Source organism: Cygnus olor, chromosome 23 (assembly GCF_009769625.2).
Source record: "Cygnus olor isolate bCygOlo1 chromosome 23, bCygOlo1.pri.v2, whole genome shotgun sequence".
Lineage (NCBI taxonomy): Eukaryota > Metazoa > Chordata > Aves > Anseriformes > Anatidae > Cygnus > Cygnus olor.
In genome coordinates this window covers 3,494,719-3,515,269 of record NC_049191.1, presented here as the reverse complement: position 1 = coordinate 3,515,269, position 20,551 = coordinate 3,494,719, and the positions used below count along the sequence as shown (strand labels likewise).

At 44.3% G+C, this 20,551-nt stretch overlaps 2 long non-coding RNA genes across 2 annotated transcripts in view; both read left to right on the top strand.

Annotated features, from left to right (window-relative positions):
• Positions 1-137: 137 nt before the first annotated feature.
• Positions 138-2,693, top strand: LOC121058885. The gene is made up of 3 exons (XR_005814384.1): positions 138-294; positions 720-770; positions 2,295-2,693. It is a non-coding gene; the product is annotated as an uncharacterized LOC121058885 (long non-coding RNA).
• Positions 2,694-6,656: 3,963 nt separating this feature from the next.
• LOC121058858 overlaps positions 6,657-20,551 on the top strand; it is a 60,411-nt gene continuing 46,516 nt past the window's right edge. The window contains exons 1-4 of the long non-coding RNA XR_005814377.1: positions 6,657-7,682; positions 10,288-10,401; positions 10,543-14,777; positions 16,092-20,272. This is a non-coding gene — a long non-coding RNA (uncharacterized LOC121058858). The remainder of the gene's footprint in view (positions 7,683-10,287; positions 10,402-10,542; positions 14,778-16,091; positions 20,273-20,551) is intronic.

Here is a 20,551-nt window from a genome sequence, read left to right as displayed (position 1 = left end):
GCCACACTTCCCTTTCACAAATGTCCTGCATGCTGCTTGCGTGTTTTGCCACCATTGGGGCAGTTTTATTGTTGAGATGAGCATTTGTTCCGTGATCAGAAATGGATGAGTGTGCAGAGCTGTATTCTTCAGATCTCTTTCTCCTAACCTGTTTTTCCCTTTCTCCTAACCTGCAGGAAGCCTGGTGATGGGAACCTCTCTGCTCTTGGCTTAGGCAGCTGCTCCCGCTGGCTTCTGGAGTTAAGACTTAGGTCTCCAAAAGTCTCTTCCTGAAGCACTGTGAGGCTCCCAAAGGTATCTGCTGTGGGCTTCACTGCTCAATTTTTTAGGTTGTTGGAGCTAATAGAGCCAACCTGCGTGAAACATAAACTGGCAACAAACTACCACATGCCTTGGGCAACATGCAGCGCTTTCTTGTTTTACATTGTTCATCTCCCGAGTGTCTCTCGGTGCTGCATGATATGACAAAAGGCTCATCCTTAGATGCCAAGTTCTTAGCACAGAATAAATTAACAAGAGCAGAAATTTCCCCTGCCTTAAAGTTCCACAGCACACGGCCACTTCAGCTTGCCTGTGGCTGCTGGCCGCGTCGTGTTTGGTTTGGCTGAGCTCTGAGATGCTGCTGGCCCATGTGGAAAGGAAGAAGCAAGTGTGTACGGAGAAAGGATGGACCCAATATTAGCATTCCATGTTTGCCTCTCTGTCTTCCATTTCTGCAGGTGAATATTAATGAGCAGCGGTACCTGGGCTCCTCGGCACTTTAATTACAGGTGAGATGCTCAGGGTTGCTGTTGCTGCTCCCCTGTGGTTTTAGCTGTGCTGTCAGGCTTCTCTCGAGATCATTACATTCCCTTTTTCATTAATGCTTTGTTTATGCACAGCCTGCTCCTTGGAACTTAAAGACCTATCCGGTTACCCCAATGCAAAGGATGAATGGCACCCAGCAGAGGGGGGGCAGCCCTGCTCCCTCGTGCTAGGCTGCTCAAGAGGGCTTTAAGAGCCGCTGTCCCTGCATCTCTGGCAGAGCACCAGTAGGCCTGTTTTGTTCCTAAGGATTTACATAAAGCTGGTATTTGCAGTGTTTTGTCAGCACAGCAGAACTGCCTGTGGATTTTTGCACTTGCTTTTTTTCAGGATTTCACACAAAAAGGTAGCAGCATTATACATTGCGATCTTGCTGTGAAGCAAACAGTCCGTTGTATTGCACGCCAAGCCCCTAAGAAAACCAATGGTAATCCATTTGCTGTGAGATTTGCCTCTTTACCCTAAAGGCTCTTTTCATTAAGAAATAATTCTAAGCGGAATCCTTTATGCATAAGAACTCTACGATTCTGGAGATTTTTCTCATAAGTGTGAGCTAACGTGTACACGCAATGTGTGCCTGCTGTGGTGTTTGTGCTCGCAGAGCTAGTTTTAAGCAAATGCATCTTTTTTTCACATAAGTCAACAATAAAGACTGGCCACCGCATGAAAGCTAATCTGAGAAGTCGAGTGAGAAGAAAACTTCCCATCATTCCCAAGCTGTACTTTTGTGGTTTTAAAAGAATGCTGTTGAATCTGCACTGGGAACAGCGTAGCTGAGTCTTATTTATAGCTCTGTTCCGTCTGGTTCATTTCCTCTAACTTCCCTACAGAATGATATGAATGAAAATGACACTATTGACTATGTGGATAACAATAAAAGACCTTATAGAAAGAAGATTTTTATAGTTTCAGGACTAAGGGAATCAAAAGCCTAAGAGTTATGATCTTAGAGAACAGGAGGAGTCAGGCTGGGCTCGTTGAAGAGGTCCCAGTGGTGGATATATTCTGGGGTTTGGTGTGGTTTTTTGTTTTGTTTCGTTTTTAAACGCAACTTCACAAACTACAAGGTCTCATAAATGATGTGAGCATTGAGAAGGACTTACGAGGGCATAGAAATTCTGTGTTGTAACTGCAATTCTTGGTTTCATTTCAGCCGAATAGCAAGGTAGAATTAATTTGTACAATTTCTGCTTTAAAAAAAAAGTATTATTTTTAGGTATTGTTATTTTTTTTTAGTTGTTCAGTATTGTTCAAACGAGCAAATGAATCACAGAACACTCAAACATAAATTAGCACAAAGGCAGCAAGAGTCACCAGCCTTAATATATCTGAAGAGGGAATGTATCTAACTATGGACAGCCAGAAATGCAAAAGCAGAAAAATGAAAACTTAAGGGTATTTCCCAAAAGCACTGCTGTAGAGTATTGTATTATGGAAAGGACTGTCCCTTGCAAACTAAGGCAAATTTTTATTTCTTTTAATTCCCTCAGAACCCAGATTATGCTAAAGTGTGCGTAGGCAAAGAAGAAAGCATGGTGCCTTCCTCGGCAAGCTTACTCTGTGCGTGTAAAAAAGAACCATCAAGAGAGCAGCTCTGCTGGTAGGAAGATGGGAGGAGACGAGCCAGGAGGGGATCTGGAGGAGCTCTCTGCAGTGCCAGCGTGGCGGAAAGGCTGCGGCGCTCCTTGCACTGGGTACGGTGAGTGCTTTGTTGTGGAAGTGAGTGCAATTGGTCGCCTTGGTAGTTTAGTTGCTCACATACAGCACTTACTGTAAATGTTATTCTTGCTCTTGTTCCAAACTCACGTCTGATGCCTCCACACCAAGAAGCAGGCACTAATTTCAGAGAGAGTCCCACATTTGGAGGTCTTCAAGTTAGCATACTGAATGCACCATTTCAACTTCAGAAGCTTTTACTGTTTTAAGTGGAATTTTCTTTATATGGACAAATATTTTCTGGCCTTGACACCACTGACAAATGATGACAGATAGAAAGACTTATAATAGAAGTAAGCAAGTGCTATGACATCTTCAGGGTAATTTGAAGTGAAAATATTCAGACCATTAGTAATAACTTACAGGTAAAATTATTACACAAGTATATTACGAGCAAGATTACATTCAGTATTAATCACACAGAGTAAGTACATACAGCTATCTTGTTGCTCCTGCCCTGGCATTTAATGACATTTTGATATACATAACGTATGAACAACAAATGTGTAAAAGAAAATCATTGATATACAGAAGAGGAATTACCACGGTGATATGTACGTGGCAAATAAAGAAGGAAACTTGAATTTTCCAAGAAAGCAACTGTGCACTATCAGGTAAAATATTGTCAAATAACATGAAAATTTCAGCTTGATTGCTTATAACAAAAAAAAAGGTGTTCAGATGCTACGGAATTCTATCCAACAAGCTTAATTTCTGGCGGTCGAGGATAAGGACAAACGAAAGCTGTGAGGTACAAGAGTACTTTTCTCAGTGCTTGGTTGTGCAACACTTTCGCCTTGCAGCTTTAAGTCACCCACTCCATATTTGCTGAAACATAAATGGCTTAAGCTGAGGTGAAGGCTTCACTACTTTATACCAATGTGAAGTACATAAAACCAAAAAAATGAAACTAGAAATAGGAATCAATAGCCCAGAGTGACAAGCAGTGCCTTGGCGTGGAATGCCAAGCGTAGCTCTGAGATTAGGATCACTACACACGGCAGTCCTGGGAGCGCAGCATTCACACTGGCTGAAGCCCCGAGTTTGTGGATCTTGATTACACCCAGCAGGGCATCCTGTTGGTGATGAGAGAGAAAATATTCGGAGGTCTGTCTCGTCGGTGTACTGTTACTGCTGGGAGGAGGAGGGAAGGCTAGATTTTTACATATTTTTCTTCTCTATATGAGAAAACTTCGCCTGCTGCCTTAATGTCTTCCACTGTTTTTTGTTCTGAATTGTATTGGATGTAAAAAGCAGGGTGTTTGGACTGCTTACAGCTAGGGAAGTCTGTTTGACTTACAGCCCTGTTTTTAGACACGGTGTGTGTGTGAGTTTAACTTCGCTTGCTCCTGTATCATAGCTGATTTTAGGGCAGGTCTTTCTATTTGTGCATTTCCATTCAGCAACTGACATTGAAGATTTGCATTCTTTGAGGTGTTTTACAGATTGTTTCTTTACTTCTAGCTGATAATTGGCTTTACTTCAAGTTCATAGCTGGTATGCAGTTAGTCCCCACTGAGAAACAGCTACTTTGCTAACCACAAACCAATTAACTGAGCAGTGAGTTATTGGACAACAGGAGATGTTCTGATCTTTACATGTGTTTGTGTAAAAAAAAAATGCAGTGCAACAATATTAGCTGTCCCCTAACTAAACTAAATTAATATCTGTAAGGTAAGCTAAGCTAATTTATTGTCTGTGAGGGAATGTAGGTTCAGATAAACTTAGTGTTACATTTATTTAAATTTGAACACATTTACTTTTGTTTTCACTCTACTTTTTTTAAAGGAAAATGAAAGGACATTTACATTGCTGTGTGAATTCCTTGAATTTTAGAGTACGTGGTTGTCAGGGGAAGGTTCTGACTGTTGTCATACCTTGCTCAAGTGCTAACTGTAAGTTTTGTCATGTAAGTTGAGACAAAAGAGATCTATTAAGTGATTCTGCTTAATCCCTAGAGACCAGTTCAGGATCTTTCTTCACTGTATGTTCAGTGCAGAGCTTTGTCCAGTCTGATTTTTATGTGTCTCTTGGGTTCGAGTTCCTGCCTTGTTTCACAGCATCGTGCTGCTGGAAAGGTAACCAAGTGACTTGGGCATCGTTCTTAGGCTTGCACAGCAGATTGGAATACAAGCGAGTGTGTACGTCTGGTTGAATTTAGCAGCAATAAATGAGGCTAAGATCTCAGCTTTCACACTGACTTACGTTGTGAGTTTATGGATCTTGATTACAACCAGCAGGGAACCCTTCAGTGATGAGGAAAAAAATACTCAACAGCCTGTCTCCACTGTGTCTGTTGGCCACACTTTTCCTGATTTCGAATTAGACAAGTGCGAGATCTGAGAGTCAGGCTTCTTGTGAAGATGCCAGTCTTAGAGAAGCAGAAAGGGCAGAGTGGCACTAACAGTACTGTGACTGCCTCCTTGCCTTCTCTGATGGCTTCTTTCCTTGCCTTGCTTTGTGTTCTGAGTTATGTGGTATTGGGGTTTCACTGTGAAGGTCATGAATGTGACCAAGGACTCGCCTGTCTTCATGCTGACACTTATTCTTGTCGGGTACCTTAACTTTCAGAGAACAGGAGTGATACATCACGTGCTGGATCCGTCATACCTTTAGAGATTGCAGTTTGTAGGTCATTAGACTACAGCACCTATGTTAACGTCGCTGTAATCCCCACCGAAGTCAGTTTGTGTCGGAGTGCGGTCTGTAATGAAGTGAGGTCTGTAACGCAGCCTGTTAGACGTGGTTACCTTCAGAGGGTGGGAGGGTTCTGGGGAGGTATTGGAACCTGTGTGGCTGCTTGTGAATGGCCACAGCACAGTTACTGGGGGTTATGTTCTGGTGTTGTATTTATATATCTATAGGGCCTGTGCACCTGTGGTAGACATTGCATGGAATATTCTGACTGTAGTATACAGCTTAATGTCTCATGACTTTATTCTATCAAGTGTAGTAATTGCAGAATGAATACAACTGCAAGTTACATACATGTTACTGCTGCTATAATTACAATTATTCAATACCCGAAATTCTGGTTGATGTTGAAAGAAGACCCTTTGCTGTATGTTCACGCACAGAAGAGCTGGGTTGCCGATTCCTGTTTCTTGTATTCTTTCTTGAGCTCCATGGTTAGTACAAATGTCCACACCACTTAATTACCACAGTCAGGGATGGGCACTTGCGTTTGTGCCCCTGGTTTTCTAGGAATGATCAGCTGCTTTAGAACATGCAGAGCACAGCAAGTGGAAACCTCAGTGTTCAGCAAGTAGACATCGCCATGTTTCAGTAGTAACAGAGTTCTTTGAAAAGAGACGTGTCTACATAAATGAAATACGACAGAGGAGCTGGATGCTGGAGCATTCTAGATGCTTACTTTAAATTCCAGCTCACGGATACCTCCTCACTGCCATGCAGACAGCCCTGCAGACATTTGTTCCACACCTTTACAGTGAGACCTGGGAACCCAAAGGGTGCTGGGTGTTGTAGGAATTTTTTTTTTTAGTGCAAAAGAGCAGGAGAGAGGCTGCTTGGATGACAGTGATTGCCGCAAGAGCAGGTGTAGACGTGACATCCAGCTGGTAGCACAGGAATAAATACCGTGTTTGAGTGCCTAACAGCCCATGTGCACACAAGGTAGCTAAAGAGTCTCCTCAGCAGAGGAAGCAAATTCACCAGCAAGACTGTAACACTTTTTTTTAAGTGCAGAAAACATGAAACGGGGTTGTAATGTTGTGATGCTTACATAAGTGAGCAATTCCCCGTCTTTTTGTACGTTTTCTTGTTTGGGGCAAAATGATAAAAAGTCAGCAGGTTTTGGCACCTGTGTTTTTTTAGCATGGGATGGAATGACTTCGGGAGTGAGGCTGAAACAAAGGCGCCTCTCTGGAAGTAACGGTGGTAACTTCAGCTGGACTATCAGCAGTGAGCTGATGGATGAGAAACACAAATATTACGTGAAAGAGAAACTGATTAGCGAGGGCAAGATGGAAGAGCTGATGATCAGACGAGGGCAAAAGACAGACAAAATGATATCTGCCAAAGCCACTAATCACTTTATGCATCCAGAAGGAACCCCAAGCAACCGCACACCTCTCCGATGATTTGACAAAGCTGGCATTATCCTCAGTGTCCAAATAACCGACGATTTCTAGCTTATTTCAGAAAAAATATCTTGCCTAACACAATTTAGGGCTGGTTTCCAATCTCTCCTGAGAAGGCTGAGCCTATCAGAGCTGTGAAGCTTAATAAAGGCTAGGATCAAAAATAAACAAGCAAAAAACCGCTAACTCCCAAACCCAAACTGTTTAGCAAAATCCAGAATGATAAGTTGTTTTTGTAGGTGCTTCCGAACAAAGGGGTCTTTGTGGAAGGATTCCCAGGCAGTGTTCAGGGGAAATCATAGAGCAGCATGATGTAGACCACTTTAAGCAGACAATCTGTGTTGCGTGGGACAATGAGCCATCAGGAGCAGGTTGAATAGTTTGGTATAATGGTCTCCTATTTATAAGTTTCCTGTCTCATTAGTGTATTTCCTACTTAATCTGTAGCCTCTGAAACAGGGAACTCTGTCCAGCATGCCTGTAGTTGTGGAGATGTCAGCACTTGGCAGCTCATTGTATTGTGGTAAAGTTTTATTTTATGTATAACAGAAAAATATAGGAGACATGAGCAAATGCACTCCATGCCACAGACTGTTTGGCTTTTCCATGTGTGTTTTTTTAAGTGTCTATTTGTAAGTATATTGAGGATAGGAGACTTTGGAGAATACACTTTCCAGGGGTGAGGCTGGGTGGTCCTACACATTCAGGTGTACGTGGGGCTCTCCTGCATATTAGTTTTGTCTCAAAACAGGCATTCCAGGGGAGTGGTCCTCCAAAAACCATCTCTTTGTCTTTCTTCTGCTGCTCCTCCGGCCATCTGTTCTGTTCTCATCGCCACAATTGTCTGCACCCAAACCCTGTCCTCCTCCATTTAACAGCCTAGTGGCCTGTGCTGGCCGTTCTCACCTGCCTGCTCCCCGGCAGCTCCTAGCCCCGCTCTCCTCGGCGTGGCGGGGAGCAGAGCAGGATCCGTGCCCTGCACAGCCTGGGACCTGCACAGCTTTGCAGCCTGCTCGGCTGTTCTTCACACGTCTCCCAAGTGCTAAGTGAGAAGAACACAAGGTAACACTTTAAATGAAACGTCTCGTGTGTTTATTTTAGTTGGATCTAAAAAGGGAATTGAAGTCTGTTGTCTGATGCTGTTGCTTAATCGAGTTGATGGAGGCTGGGGACAATCTGTGTTGCACCCAGACTTGGATACCAAGTGTGTTTTCAGCTCCTTTGGAAAGCTACTAAAAGGAGATTGGCTGTGTTTATGAATAGCTTGGCTGCTAATGGCGGTTCTGGGTCTAAATGACACTGACACGAATTAGCGAAAGCTAATCCCCCTCTTTGCTTCTTATCTTTGGGTCTTCTCCAGCTGTCTAAGCGCCTTTGGGACAGCATCCAGCGCTGTGCCTGAGCTGAGCCCTGCGTCTCAGGGCAGCTGAGGGGGCACATTTACAGTGGTAAACCTAAAGAGAATGGGCACTGCAAGGGGCACGGTGTTATGCTGCTATTTCTCACACTCCTCTTATCTCTTCTTGATGGGGAGAGCAGAGGAAAGTGATTGGCTTGTGTTTTTGGTCAGGCGGAGAGGAAAGGAAAACAGTCTGTCTCCAGCTCGAATGAAGATGGCAACCCTGGGCCCACCACGCCTTGACAGTGTTTTAGTGCTCACGTGCAACACAAGATAAAAGTTTTCTGTTCTCCTGACTTCTGCATGAGATCCCAGGAATGCTGGAAGCAGCCTTGAGGAGAGAAAGCCAATGGACCCCAGGCAGGCAAGCAGAATGCACATCCTTTAGCTCTCCTCCAAATCCTCCCCAAATTTCCTGCTGGGGAGCTGGCAGACATGCTTCTCAGGTAGGGAGACCGGGGTACTCTGACGTCTCGTGATGTCCTGGGGCTTGTGAGAGGCATCCTGCTGGAAGATTTGGTAGGGGTTAGTACAGGGAGTGGGGCTTCACGGGTGCTGCTCCCAGAGCCAGCTGTTAGGTCTCAGCCTCAGCGGAGGTGTAGCAGCGGAGAGGAGCTGATCGTGAGTCTCATTGTGTGGCACTGAAAATGGCAGTGGTTGCAAAAGGCTTTTCCCACTGCAGCCATAGAGAATAAAAACAGAACTAGGTCTTCTATGAGAGCGAGTGTCAGGTTTTCACCAGATGTTCTGCCCAACATGCAGCTAACTACCTCATTATTTTCCTTTCCACAGATGCAAATAACACATATAGAATTGCTAGGACTTCATTGTCTTGCTTAGGATATGGTATAAAACAATATTTTAAGGATCTTATAATATATGCCTTTTCTATTTCAAACCAACATCTTCTTGGTTTGCAGCTGAAAGGTGCAAACACATCCCATAAAGTAGATATTTGGGTTGATGCAAACTTCAGTTTTCAGGAGCAGGAAAGATGGAAAGTTCCCATACTCAGAGATCTCAGAATTCTCTGTACGTAATATGTTAAAGAAAGAGGCACTAAAGGCTAGGAAGGCTCTTTTTTTGCGAGTCAGCAACGTGTAATTCATTCCTTCACTGAAAGAGCTGGAATTTCATTTTTGCTCTTGCAGTTCTTACTACCCTTTTGCAAGAGCGTGTGCCTGTGTGCATCTCCGTGCATGCACGTCTGTGTGTGCCGTACTGCTGATGCCCAGATCGCCTCCTTCCTATTTCACTTTTAAGTTTAGGAGGGAATCCTGAAAATCTGTGAGAGCGACGGAGCAGCTGGAGTTCACCCTCAGTTCCTGTGATGTTATTTATGCATTGTGTTCCTCTCGGATTCCCTGGAAGGAGTAACTGTTTGCTGCCCTAAAATCTCCCCACCATACCCCACCCCCCTGCCCATCTGGACTCCAACCACTCCCCCCATTTTCTCTGGAAACCTAAAAAGCTCAGCTGCATTCTTTTGTTCTTCTGCCTTTGCTCAGCCAGTCCGTACAATAGCGCCCTTTCTCTCAGACCTTCCAAACCTGGCTGGAATTGCTGTAATGAATGTATAAGTGACATAAAGAAAAGCAGAGTGTAAAAGATGCTAATCAGCCTTTGTTCTTTTCAGACGTGACATGCAGGACCTGAAGTATAGATTTTGTATGGAGAGAGATAGATTTTAATTAAGCATCTTAATAGAGAAATCCTTCTTGTTTTTTTCAGAATAAATTAAGGAAGTAACTTTGATGCAATATCATTTTCATCTAATCAGTAACATTCTGAAATTACCATGTTGTTTTCCATTAGAAATACCATCATCCAACAAATCAGATAAAATTATTTAACATAGCTATATTGCAGCCTCAGCTAACATTAGCCTGGGCATGTGTATACACAGAAGAGCAGATGGGGAGTGAATTGACAAATGTTTATAAGGAGAAAAGGGCAGACAGTATCAACAATTTTATAGACTCCTTTGAATAAGATGCCCATATCCGATCTAGATTCACTAATAATCACATAAAGGCTTATCAGGTTTTTGCCATCTGCATATAGAGAATGCTGATTACTGACACCAATAAAAGGCAAAATGGCATTAGCTTTTACTTTTATTCACAGATTATGAATATCTCCATTAAGGCATTTGACTTTATATTTGGCACGAATTCAGAGTTTTTAGTTTGACATAAACTGATATGTCGACAGAGACGTTCCCCGTAGCTTTTATACCGTAGTGTTTGCCATTTTTTTAACATGCAGAACAAAGTGCGTGAAGAGAAATCACCTTGCGAAGCTGGCACAGTGGATGCAAGTCTGGAAGAGCGATGCCGTTGCTGCTGCCCGGGCTGCGTGTCTTCGCTAAATGTGTGTTGGGTATGGCAGCTTTACATAGCTCTAGTTTCTGTGGACAAATTTGCAAAGTTCATATTCATGACAGCCAGAGGCAGGCCACAGTTAACCTTGCATGTCCAAGCACTCTTAATTGTTATTAATATTTATTTTATATTACACTAGTGCCTCGAGGCAAAGGCAAGTGGGTGCTGTGTTTGCCTGAAGTGAGAGCTCGACAATGAGCAAAGAGTGGGAAACTGGGACACCTGAAGCTCAAGTGACGTTCAACAGCATGGAGAGAATCTGTTTGTTTGGAAACAAAGCACAGATATCTGAGTACAATCCATCTCCTGACCCGCAGTGTGCACTTTTCTTCCTAATGTAATGAATTTCCCAAACAATAAGATGTTCCCAGTTGAGGTGGAGGGAGTGTTACCTCTTGATCGTATCATTCACTTCTGTCAACAAGTCACACGAGAGGCTCACTTACTAAAAAGCAAGGAAACCAGAAGTAATCACATGTCCCATTTGCTTTGCTTACTGCAGAAGCTGAACTAAGGGTTTAGGGCATGTGAGTAGGCATTAGAAGAGCGTGCAACTTTCCCTCTGAGAACAGGCTTTCAGGATTGCTGCAGTTGTCATCTTCGTTCTTTCAGTTTGGCTAGATTTTTGCCAGTTGAAGCAATAGGAAAATCCGAGACTGACAGTATTTTTTAACACGACTTGAAGTCCTGTGTAATAGGCTCCATCAGAAAAATAGTCACTTTTTTTTTGCCATCACAGCTGTAATGCAATTTCATGTGGTGTCCTTAAGATTGCTACACACACTATAATTTCTCATACACAGCTGTCAGCAATAACCTTTTGTGGCAGCAGAGAGAAAAATTCCCTGAAATACATATTTGTCTAACATGTACTTGTAGACCTTAAATCCTGTCTAACCACATACACCTGTGTTTCTCTGATCTCTGGTGCAGTGGAGGATTGTGCTTTTTGCTTGTAGGTAGAGCAGAAGCCTTGCAAGTAGGATCTCGGAGGGGATTTGCAGTCCAGCTTAGATTCTGCTCGGACTTGGCACCCTCTGCAGTCCTACATATGCAGAGTAACATAAAATAATTTCTGTTCCTATCGTTCGGTTTTCCTTCTTTGATTCTGAACGCAAATAACAGTTTAACCTAATGAGAAGTCAGAGGAAAAACCCTAAAAAGATGGTACAAGTCAAGGACAGATGGGGGTGGCACAACTCACATGAATACCAAACACCCAGCGGTGGGTATTTCGTTTCCTGCTGCCTCTCCTACTGTCGCAGACCAATTTATATTTTGCACCTCAACAGGAGATGCCCCATTGTGGGCAGAAACTTTTAATGATCCTCAGCTTCCCATGTGCTGCTCTGGAAGCAAGCTCTCAAGAATGAGGAAGATTTTGCAACATATTATTCCTATAAATAAAAATGTATTTCTCACCAGGAATTCTATCTGGTTACTCTCCCACATTTTAACACTGTTTTTTCTTCTCTTCTGGATATGCTTTACTCCTTGTTCATGTCCTTTTATCCTTTTCAGGCATCTCTTTGTCTTAGGAACTCCAATAAACCGTAGTAATGGCAGAGGGATTTTATTTCCTTGAATTGTGGAAAGGTTCTTCTGAGTTTCCTTCTACTTAGGGAGCAGTAATGAGTCATTCCAACCTGTAATTGATGCTTTGTCTGACCAGGAAGGTGGACATTATGTGATGGGAAGGCTCCAGGTGGCCAGCTGCTCACCGTAATGGCCACAGCTGCACGTCATGCAGTACCCCGGCAGTACAGAGGTTGTAGCTGTGGAAGCATTTTTGGCTGATCCACGTTTCAAAAAGTGCTGTCAGAGGACAGGCCCTAGCAGCATTCAAACCCACGTTGGCAATTTATGCAAAAAACCTGTCGGTCTCTGACGGCGCAGCAGCATTTGGGTTTCGGCTGGGATCAGCAGTGAGCTTTTGGTGAGATCTGGCTGTCTGCAGCTCTGTCTTGGCATTCATCTTGAGGTGGTCGTGGTGTGCGTGAGCTGGATTCCTTTCCGATAGCACTAAGGTAGGAGATGCACTTGAGGTGTGCTCATGATGACCAACAGCTGCAATGATGAGTCCAAAGTCTGGAAAAAAAGAACCAACAAAACTCCATCATTGAATGCGTATAACATTGCTGTCAGGTCCTCCTGCTGCTAACAGATGTGCCCTTCCTGCTCCCTGGAGGAGGTGGTACCTGAGACATGAGGTCAGCTCAGCACGGTGCGGAGTTTGCTGCGCTAACTGCAGGTATTGCCCCGGGTCTGGAGCATGAGCAAAAGTTCCTGCACCATCTGGCTGAGGTCTGAGTCACTGGGCCTTATAAAGAGGAGAGCCACAGTTATTAACTTGAGTTTTACATACACAATAAAACTAGCACAAGAATGACCTCAAAAAACTATTTTGTGGGAATTGTTGTGTGAAATGAAAGGTTTTACACAGAAATGTGACTGGCCAGGCTCTCCACACAGCATCGAGAACAGTCCCACCAGACATCTGACAATGAGTTCAGAATGGATTTAGAAATACAGGGTAAGGTGAAGGTGGGAAGGGATGGAGAACTTTCTGAAACCTATTTCACGGAGCTTGCCTGGCATTTTTCACTTTTAAGTTCTGCATTTGAAATAATGTTCAACGCAGCTGAGGAAAGACCGAGAGAAGGGTGCCCGGGGAGACTCCCCCACGAAGTTTGCCGAGCCTGACGAAGCTCAGTGCCCCGCACCCCTGGCTGCAGCAGGTCTGTCTCTGTTGAACTGGAGCTCCACACAGCTCAGAAGCAGACCCGGTGTTATGTACGACGATGGTGCCAGTGCCGTGGTTGGCAGCGCAGGACGGGGCCTTAGCACGTGTCTAAGCGCATGGCCCGAGGCACACCAGGGAGGTTTTGCAATTCTGTCCTCACTTGATGCTCAATGTGATCACAGCTGTGGGGCTGTGTGGAGGAGACAGCATACTCGCGGAGCGGTAGTGGTTCTGAAGGGATCACGTGTCAGTCAGATGTCTAATTGCATCGGTTAAATTATTAAATTACATTAATGATCAGATCTCTTTGGATTGAAGCTGACAGTTAGCTTGGCTCACAAGGAAACTGTCCCTCGAGTAGGGACGTGGCATCACAAAGTGGTCTGTCCCTTTTTATGGAGCACCTGTTTGGCTACCTTAGAATCACAGAAAAACAGGTTAATTCAGCTTGGAAGGGACCTCTGGAAGCGTTTGGTTTAAGCCCCCACTCAGAGCAAACTGAAGTGTGATCAGGTTGCTGGAGGTAATGCCGCAAGGCGCTAGGGGAGCGAAGCTGCCCCGTGATTTTGGTGCAGAGGCCAGACTTGAAGCTGTGAGAAGATGAACTTCAGTGAAGCTCTGTAGCCCGAGGTAGATGGTGCTCATCGTGGATAAGAATCTCCCAGTCTTTCTCATCCTATGTTAGTGGGATTAGCTGTCTGGTGAGCCAAGTTTGCTGTAGGAGGAAGACTTCACGCTGAGATAAGATCAGCTACAGAGAGACTCACTTGACAGAGCTGAGTCGTGGTTCATTTTGTGCTTTGGCTGATAGCGTACATGTTGCCTACACGGAGCTGCCCTGCTGAGAGGCCTTGCTGGATTTCTGAAACTCGTACACCTTCCCGAGTCTCAGTTTTCCTCACTTGCCAGTTTAGCCCACTTTTACTCCCCAGATCGTGGCTCCAGCACTCCCTGTAGCTGTTGTTTTTTTTTTAATGCTTCCATTTTATGTATGTAGTACTTCAGCAGCATATGGCTATCAAGCACAGAGCTCTGCAGATCGTAAGGCTCTGTATTTTGTTATGGTTTGTTTAGAGGGACTTCAAGGAAACAATTTCCTGCAGGTTGCTTGTAGAAGGAGCTTGCTTTGCTTAGTTTCTTTATATGCAGTTTAACTTGACTTTTACCTGACGTGCAGATGGACGTTGACAGTATGCGGAGATGGTCAAAAGGAGAAATAAAACTGCTTGCAAATGCTCTCTGCAATGTGTTTCTGCTCTGAGAAGTAATTACGTGAACTTGACCTGGTTGATCTCCCTGAGACCAGGTCTGCTGCTGTCAGTGGGGTGGTTTCTGTTGGAGTGGTCTTCCTGGCTGCTCTCGGAGGGAACAAAGTCAGTTTGGGATTTTATCAGTACATTTTTTATTTTTTTATTTTTGCAAGTTCTAATTGCAGGAATACCTCAGGCTCTCCTGTGCCTTCAGGACATGGTTGACAGCACTGCACAGGTGTGACTGAGATACTGATAAGCAAGTGAAATGATATGGATGCAGAAGTTTCCCAAAAACAGAAATAACATAATTTTGCTGGGATGACAGATGGAACAAAACTTCGTAAATATAGACGGAGAAAGCTTTGGAAGCTATTACAGGTAAGAATGCCATGTCGTTTCTTATGTGTCTTGATGCATGGTGCACATACATCTGTGGCTTTTTTCTGATCCCATGAAGAGTCTCAGGAATATGCCTTTGGACACATTTCTGCTTTATTTTTAAGCTTTGGGCATAAGTTAGAATGTGCAAATTTAGGCTTCTAAAGATCAGATTTGTCCTTTTTAAAAAGTCAGAGATTAATAGAGAAACTTCCTTTTCCCCTTGAAAAGTGCCCTCAGCTACCCTGGACTGGCTCTTGGCTGGGACATTCATGACTGGAATTGTTAATCAGTGTTTAGCTTTGCACATGAAAAGCTGATATTCTGTACCTCTCTGGAGGAAGAGAGGCCAATGACCATTTTAAAACCAGTCCATTTACAATCTGCTTGCTATTTCTACCACTGATGCTCCTATCTTGCATGTGAAATGAACCAGCTGTTCCTAGATCTCACAAAATAAAGAGCAGACTTGGGGACGGAGTGTCAGAAGATTGTGTATACTCAGATGTGCTTAGGGTGCTCCTTTATTTCAGCCTCCTTCACTAGCCTAAGGAAACCTAAACGTGCAAATTTTAGAAGCACCACGATACCAGTATTACTTCCCTGTATACATGTACTCTTCTTTTCACTGAATCAAAAATATGTGATCCAAAACCCAGATTTTTTTAAGAAAAGCATGCAGCTAGGGGGTTATTATTGCATAATAAATAGTAACTATTATCAATGCTTAGATTGCGAAGGTTTTAACACAGCTGCTTTTTCACAGAAATAGACTCTGAAGTAAGTGATGAAAAGAACTTAGTAAGTGGCTAGTATGAGAGTGGGATGTGCCAGACAAAAAGCTGCACAATTTATTAATACTTATATCTGTTAAGAAAATACATTTTTGTTAGCCCTTCTCCGTGTATGGTTTTGAATATTTCCATTGAAATCTTGCTGTAGAATAAACCTGTTAAAAAGAATTGACTTCTGTGGCACAGCATGCCTTAAAATTTAACCGAGAGTCAACATGATAAAAAAATTGATCAGTTCAGTGAGCACATTTCTGTGCCTCAAACTGAAATGTGCATTCTGAAGGAGCATGGCCTGGGAATTGGAGATCCATGAAAGGAACAGACCTGCTAAAAGAATAACGTTTTGGTGCAACAAGCTGATTTGCTTAACAGCTTTCTACTGCAATTAACATATGCAGCAAATGCATTCATTTAATGTGACAGTCTGCTCAAATAACCCTCTTGCAAGAGTGGGATTATGTAATCTGGAAATAGCAGAGTTACACTGAGATTAAAATTATTGAATATCTTGTTTATCCAGAATGCCAGCAGCACTGCCCCCTCCTCTTCTCTGTACTCCATGCTGACTTGTAAGTGATCTGCATGGGCTCTGGTATCCCTAAATTAAGGAATTGAGAGCACCATTGAGCATAGGACTGCTGCTTTGAACAAAAGAAAGAAGCTGAAAGAAACCCTGAGGAAGGGAGTTTGTGCAGCATCAGGACTGGAAGTGTGCGACCTCCTCAGGCTTGGTGAGTTGGCAGTCGCCGACTGGTGCTACAAGACTGAAATTAAGAGAACATTAATGGCAAGGCATAAAGAAATCCAGGGACATGGTGTGCGGCCAGGGGTCAGCCAGACCCATGGGCTTGGCTGATCAGCGCTCAGCCCGTGTTCAGTTGGCTCTGCTGAGAGCAGCTTCTGCTGAGACCAGTGCTTAAAATACATCCAAATCGGTTGTACCTCATGTTGAGAAACAGCCAAGTGGAAAGGGAGGGCGTTCTGCTATCTGCTAGCTGAAGGGGGAGCAGAAACGACGGGCCCAGCGAGCGCCGGGCGTGGGGAATCGGCATGGACGGGGCTCACCAGGTGGCAGGCAGCAGAGCTCTGCGAGGAGCAAGGAGATGATACAAGCTGCTCTTCTGAGCCCCAGGAAAAGGTAGTGGAGGAGCTGCTCCCTCCCCCGGTAATTGGATGACTTTCATTTCTGCTTGATTTAATTGACTTGACCTCCACAGGAGCTGGTCTTTGGGCTGTTGCCTCGTTTGCCCCTAAGATCTCTCTGCAGCTACTGAAGGATGCGCAAAGGAGAGGGGAAGGGTGCTGTGTGCTCCTCCAAAGGCTGGGTTGAGATGCAGGAACCTTGAAATAAAGTCAGAACACAACCTTCTAATAAGAATTCATCTGTGAAAACAGACTTCTCCCTGCAGCTGCTCAGTGGAGCAGGTGAAACACAGAGCCGGTGATGGCTCTGCCCTGCGTGCCTCTGAGAGGGTTCAGTCACAGAGAGCTCGAGGGCACCCTGGCTGCTGAGCTAAGAGACAAGCTCCAGCTTCAGCTAATTTCAGAGGTGCAGCAAATTCCTTTTCCCAGTGCTTCCAAATGTGGGGATTGATGAAGAAGAGGTTCTGTGACTTCTGAGGCTGGTGTTCTCTGTTACGAGCACTGACGAGGTACTTAGCAGTTTTACACAGCTGCATAACATTTTGGTTTTCCCTTCTGAAACGGAAGTTGTTCCAGGTCCTTTTCTGGAAATAGCAGCCATGTAGTGCAGAAAAGAAAAAATAAATTCTGGGTATCAGCATGAGCAGCTGCTGAATGTTGGAAAATAAAAAGGAAGCCCAAATGGGCAGAGTCTGGAGGGGTCAGGCACTGTCTGAAAAGAGCTGATTTCCCACTGGCTTATACTTTGGATTTAAGAAGGTCAGTCTGGCTTGTGTCACAGCATCAGACTGATCAGTGCACGTTCTGAAACAGCCTTGTTCTGTGCATGCATTAGCCTGCATCAGCCCATCACCGAGTCTGTCTCCTTACATGAAGTTTTAGAGGAGGACTGAAGAATGCCCTTACGGCAGACAGAGATGGGCTCAGATCTGCTCCAACCAGCAGAGTGCCCCCTGAACTGGTTAATTTGTACTATATAACTGTCTAGAATAGGCGTGCAGAAAATTTTTTAACTTATTCTGATTATTTGGGAATGTAAGTGATAAAGTAGTCTTTGATATAGTCGTGATTTCACTGAATGTGAAATAAAGTACTGCTTTTATCCAAGGGAGTTTGTAACATCTTTTGTGCCCCGCGCGATGGCAGGAAGGCACTTCTCTGCTTTGCCTAGTTTATTGCTTTCTCTCACCCATGAAGAGATTTTCGGTATGAAAGTATTGCTAATTTACCAATGTCGTGAAAAGAATTCATCCAGAATTGCTTGTTGAAAATGATCAGTGTGGCCCTAAGCAGGCAGTAAATAGTACCCTACAATGTTGCCCAAGGGGCTGAGCTAGCTGAATTGAAAATTTTACGCAGTTGTTAATGACTTTGAGGATTGTGATGCCATACTCTTTTTGAAGCATTTGAATCTTTGGCAGTGCTGGAAAGGGAAGTAAGTCAGCCTTGTTCTGGTGGCTTAGAATCTGCTTCTATCTCACAGATCGCCTAGGAGATTAGAGGAGAGAAGCCTGCCGTGCAGTGAGCACTGCAGTAATGGGTACTCCTTGTTAATGCTTCAGGAACGCTTCCATAGGGTGACGTTATCGTCTGGGCAGATTTTTAGAGTATGAGAAACTTCTTGACCATTTTTTCTGGGAGTTGCAATTCTGCTTTGTGTAGAAGAAGACTCGGAAGCCCATATAAGAGAAGGAAGCTCTGTGTGCTGTTGATCCCCAGCAGATGAAGCTGGGAAGATGTGGTCTGGCCAGGCTGCACGTGCATGTACAGAGGGCTCATTCCCCTCTTGCCTCCTGTTGGAAAACTGCAGAGCAGAGCAAGGTTGGGGGCTGCAGAGCAAGGCGGGGGGCTGCAGACCATAAGCCAAGCCAGGGCTTGCAGTCATCCCAAAGATTTTCTGCAGATTGGACTGTTACTGCCCTGTGCTGGTTAATTTTGTGTCATTCCTCTTCCTCCTTCCCTTGCAGGTCTTTGCACCTCAGTTTCATTCCTCTTGAGCACGTCTTACCCTTTTCCTTGGGAGTCCCCTCCTGCCCTTCCTATTTATTTATGTTGCATTGAATTTTCTCCGTTACCTAAATTATGGCAGCATTACGCTGCTTGTTTCCACCAGCTTGTTTGTTCTGCTGGCCTATTTTACACTTCCCCCCAGGTACAGAAGTACAGAAGCTATGTACCTCATTACATAGCGCTCTCTGTTGCTCTGCTCAGTGCTTAGCACAGTGTGCCCCTGTTCTCGGCTACCTCTTAGGATCCAAGCCTGGAAAAGTTAAAATTTCTCAACAGCAGTCATGCCTCAGGATGGCTAGGTAGGATGGATGTAGCCCACTGCTCAGGAGCAGGCTGCATGAACATTTGTAAAAATGTGAAGGACAAGGTAAGGATCCAGATCCTTTCCCTTTTCATCCAGCAAAAGGACCCTCTGCTTTGGTCAGCACTGCTGGCAGAAGCTCCATTATAAATGCCTTCCAAGAGAGACTGTGAAACATCTAGAGACCACAGTAGACCGCAGTATCTGTCGCTTCATTTTTTTTTTTCTAAGAGTCTGGGGAACTCCTTAAGAGGTCCCCAACGCTGGAAAACTTCCAAGTACTCCTAAGAGAGTATAATGAGGCTTTAGCTTTGAGGAATCGCATTCTCAAATGGGGGAGGCTGTTTCCATTCTTGCCAGAGGATTTGGCAGTCGTTGCATCTCGATGGGACTGTCACCCATTTCAGTTCGACAGCACAAAGGCTTCTTTCAGACCGGTCTTTGTAATATAGGATGTGCAGATGGGTGTCTGGGCAGCACGGAAAAAGCTTTTGCTGAGGGCTAGAGGATGAGGAGAGCAACCAAAGAATTCGTTTTTAGTCCCGTTCTCTGCACATTTTAAAAATGACTGCATTGCTAACTGGTGTTGCCTGTTGCCCGGAGAGCGCCGGGTCACCTCTAAGGCAGTAACGTCGTCTCTTCTACATGCTAAACTTGCAGACTCTTCAGGCTGCGGCACCCGAATTTCCCTCAGGTGTACTGAACATTTCAGGTGATGATTGACCGCTCTCCCTGATATTTGTATGATTATTAGTCTCTTCTCTGTGTGCTATTCAGCGGACAGCACCGATCGTAAAAAGCAGATAGGAGCAAGTTGGGCTGCTGCCCCTGGTGAGTAGGAGAGAGGATGGGCTGATTGATGACCCTTGGCTGTTTTCTGATGTTGCAGTTGTTTTTTATGATGTCATTAGGAGGCTATAGTCACATTAAGGAATCCCTCATGACATCATAAAGGACTTGATATTTCGCTAATGTTATTTCAGCGGAGTGAAGCTCTGGCATTTTATAGTCTTTGCTCTCCCCATAGAATTAGGAGTTGTCTAACTACAACCTGGAAGAAATGCAAAAATAGTCAAATGCCGACTTCAAAAGTTATGGTTGAAGAATGCTAATATATTTGACTCTTTCTGAGCGCACAGCACCTTTAGGTGGAATACATGATGTGTTTATAAAAGATGCCATCAGTGAACACAGATCCTCATGCAAAGGAAGAAGCAGGCGTGCCTTCCACTTTCTTTGATGCACAAGTACAAAAGTTTTTTTTTTTTTTGTTTCTTTTTTTTCTGGAGACTTTTTGTAATACCATAAGAGGTAAATGGGCCGTAGAACGGCACCGTGGCACTTCATGGACTTTGGCAAAAGAAGACAGAGTTGTGTAATGCTGAGATCAGGAGAACACTGGGTAAGGAGGTAGAAGCTCTCATGTCCTAGCGTACAGATAAGAGGGGAGTGCTAAGCCCTGTGCTGAGAAGAAACACAAATTTGAAGAGGTTATAGGTGGAGAAAGCACTGTGAGTGCTGTCACC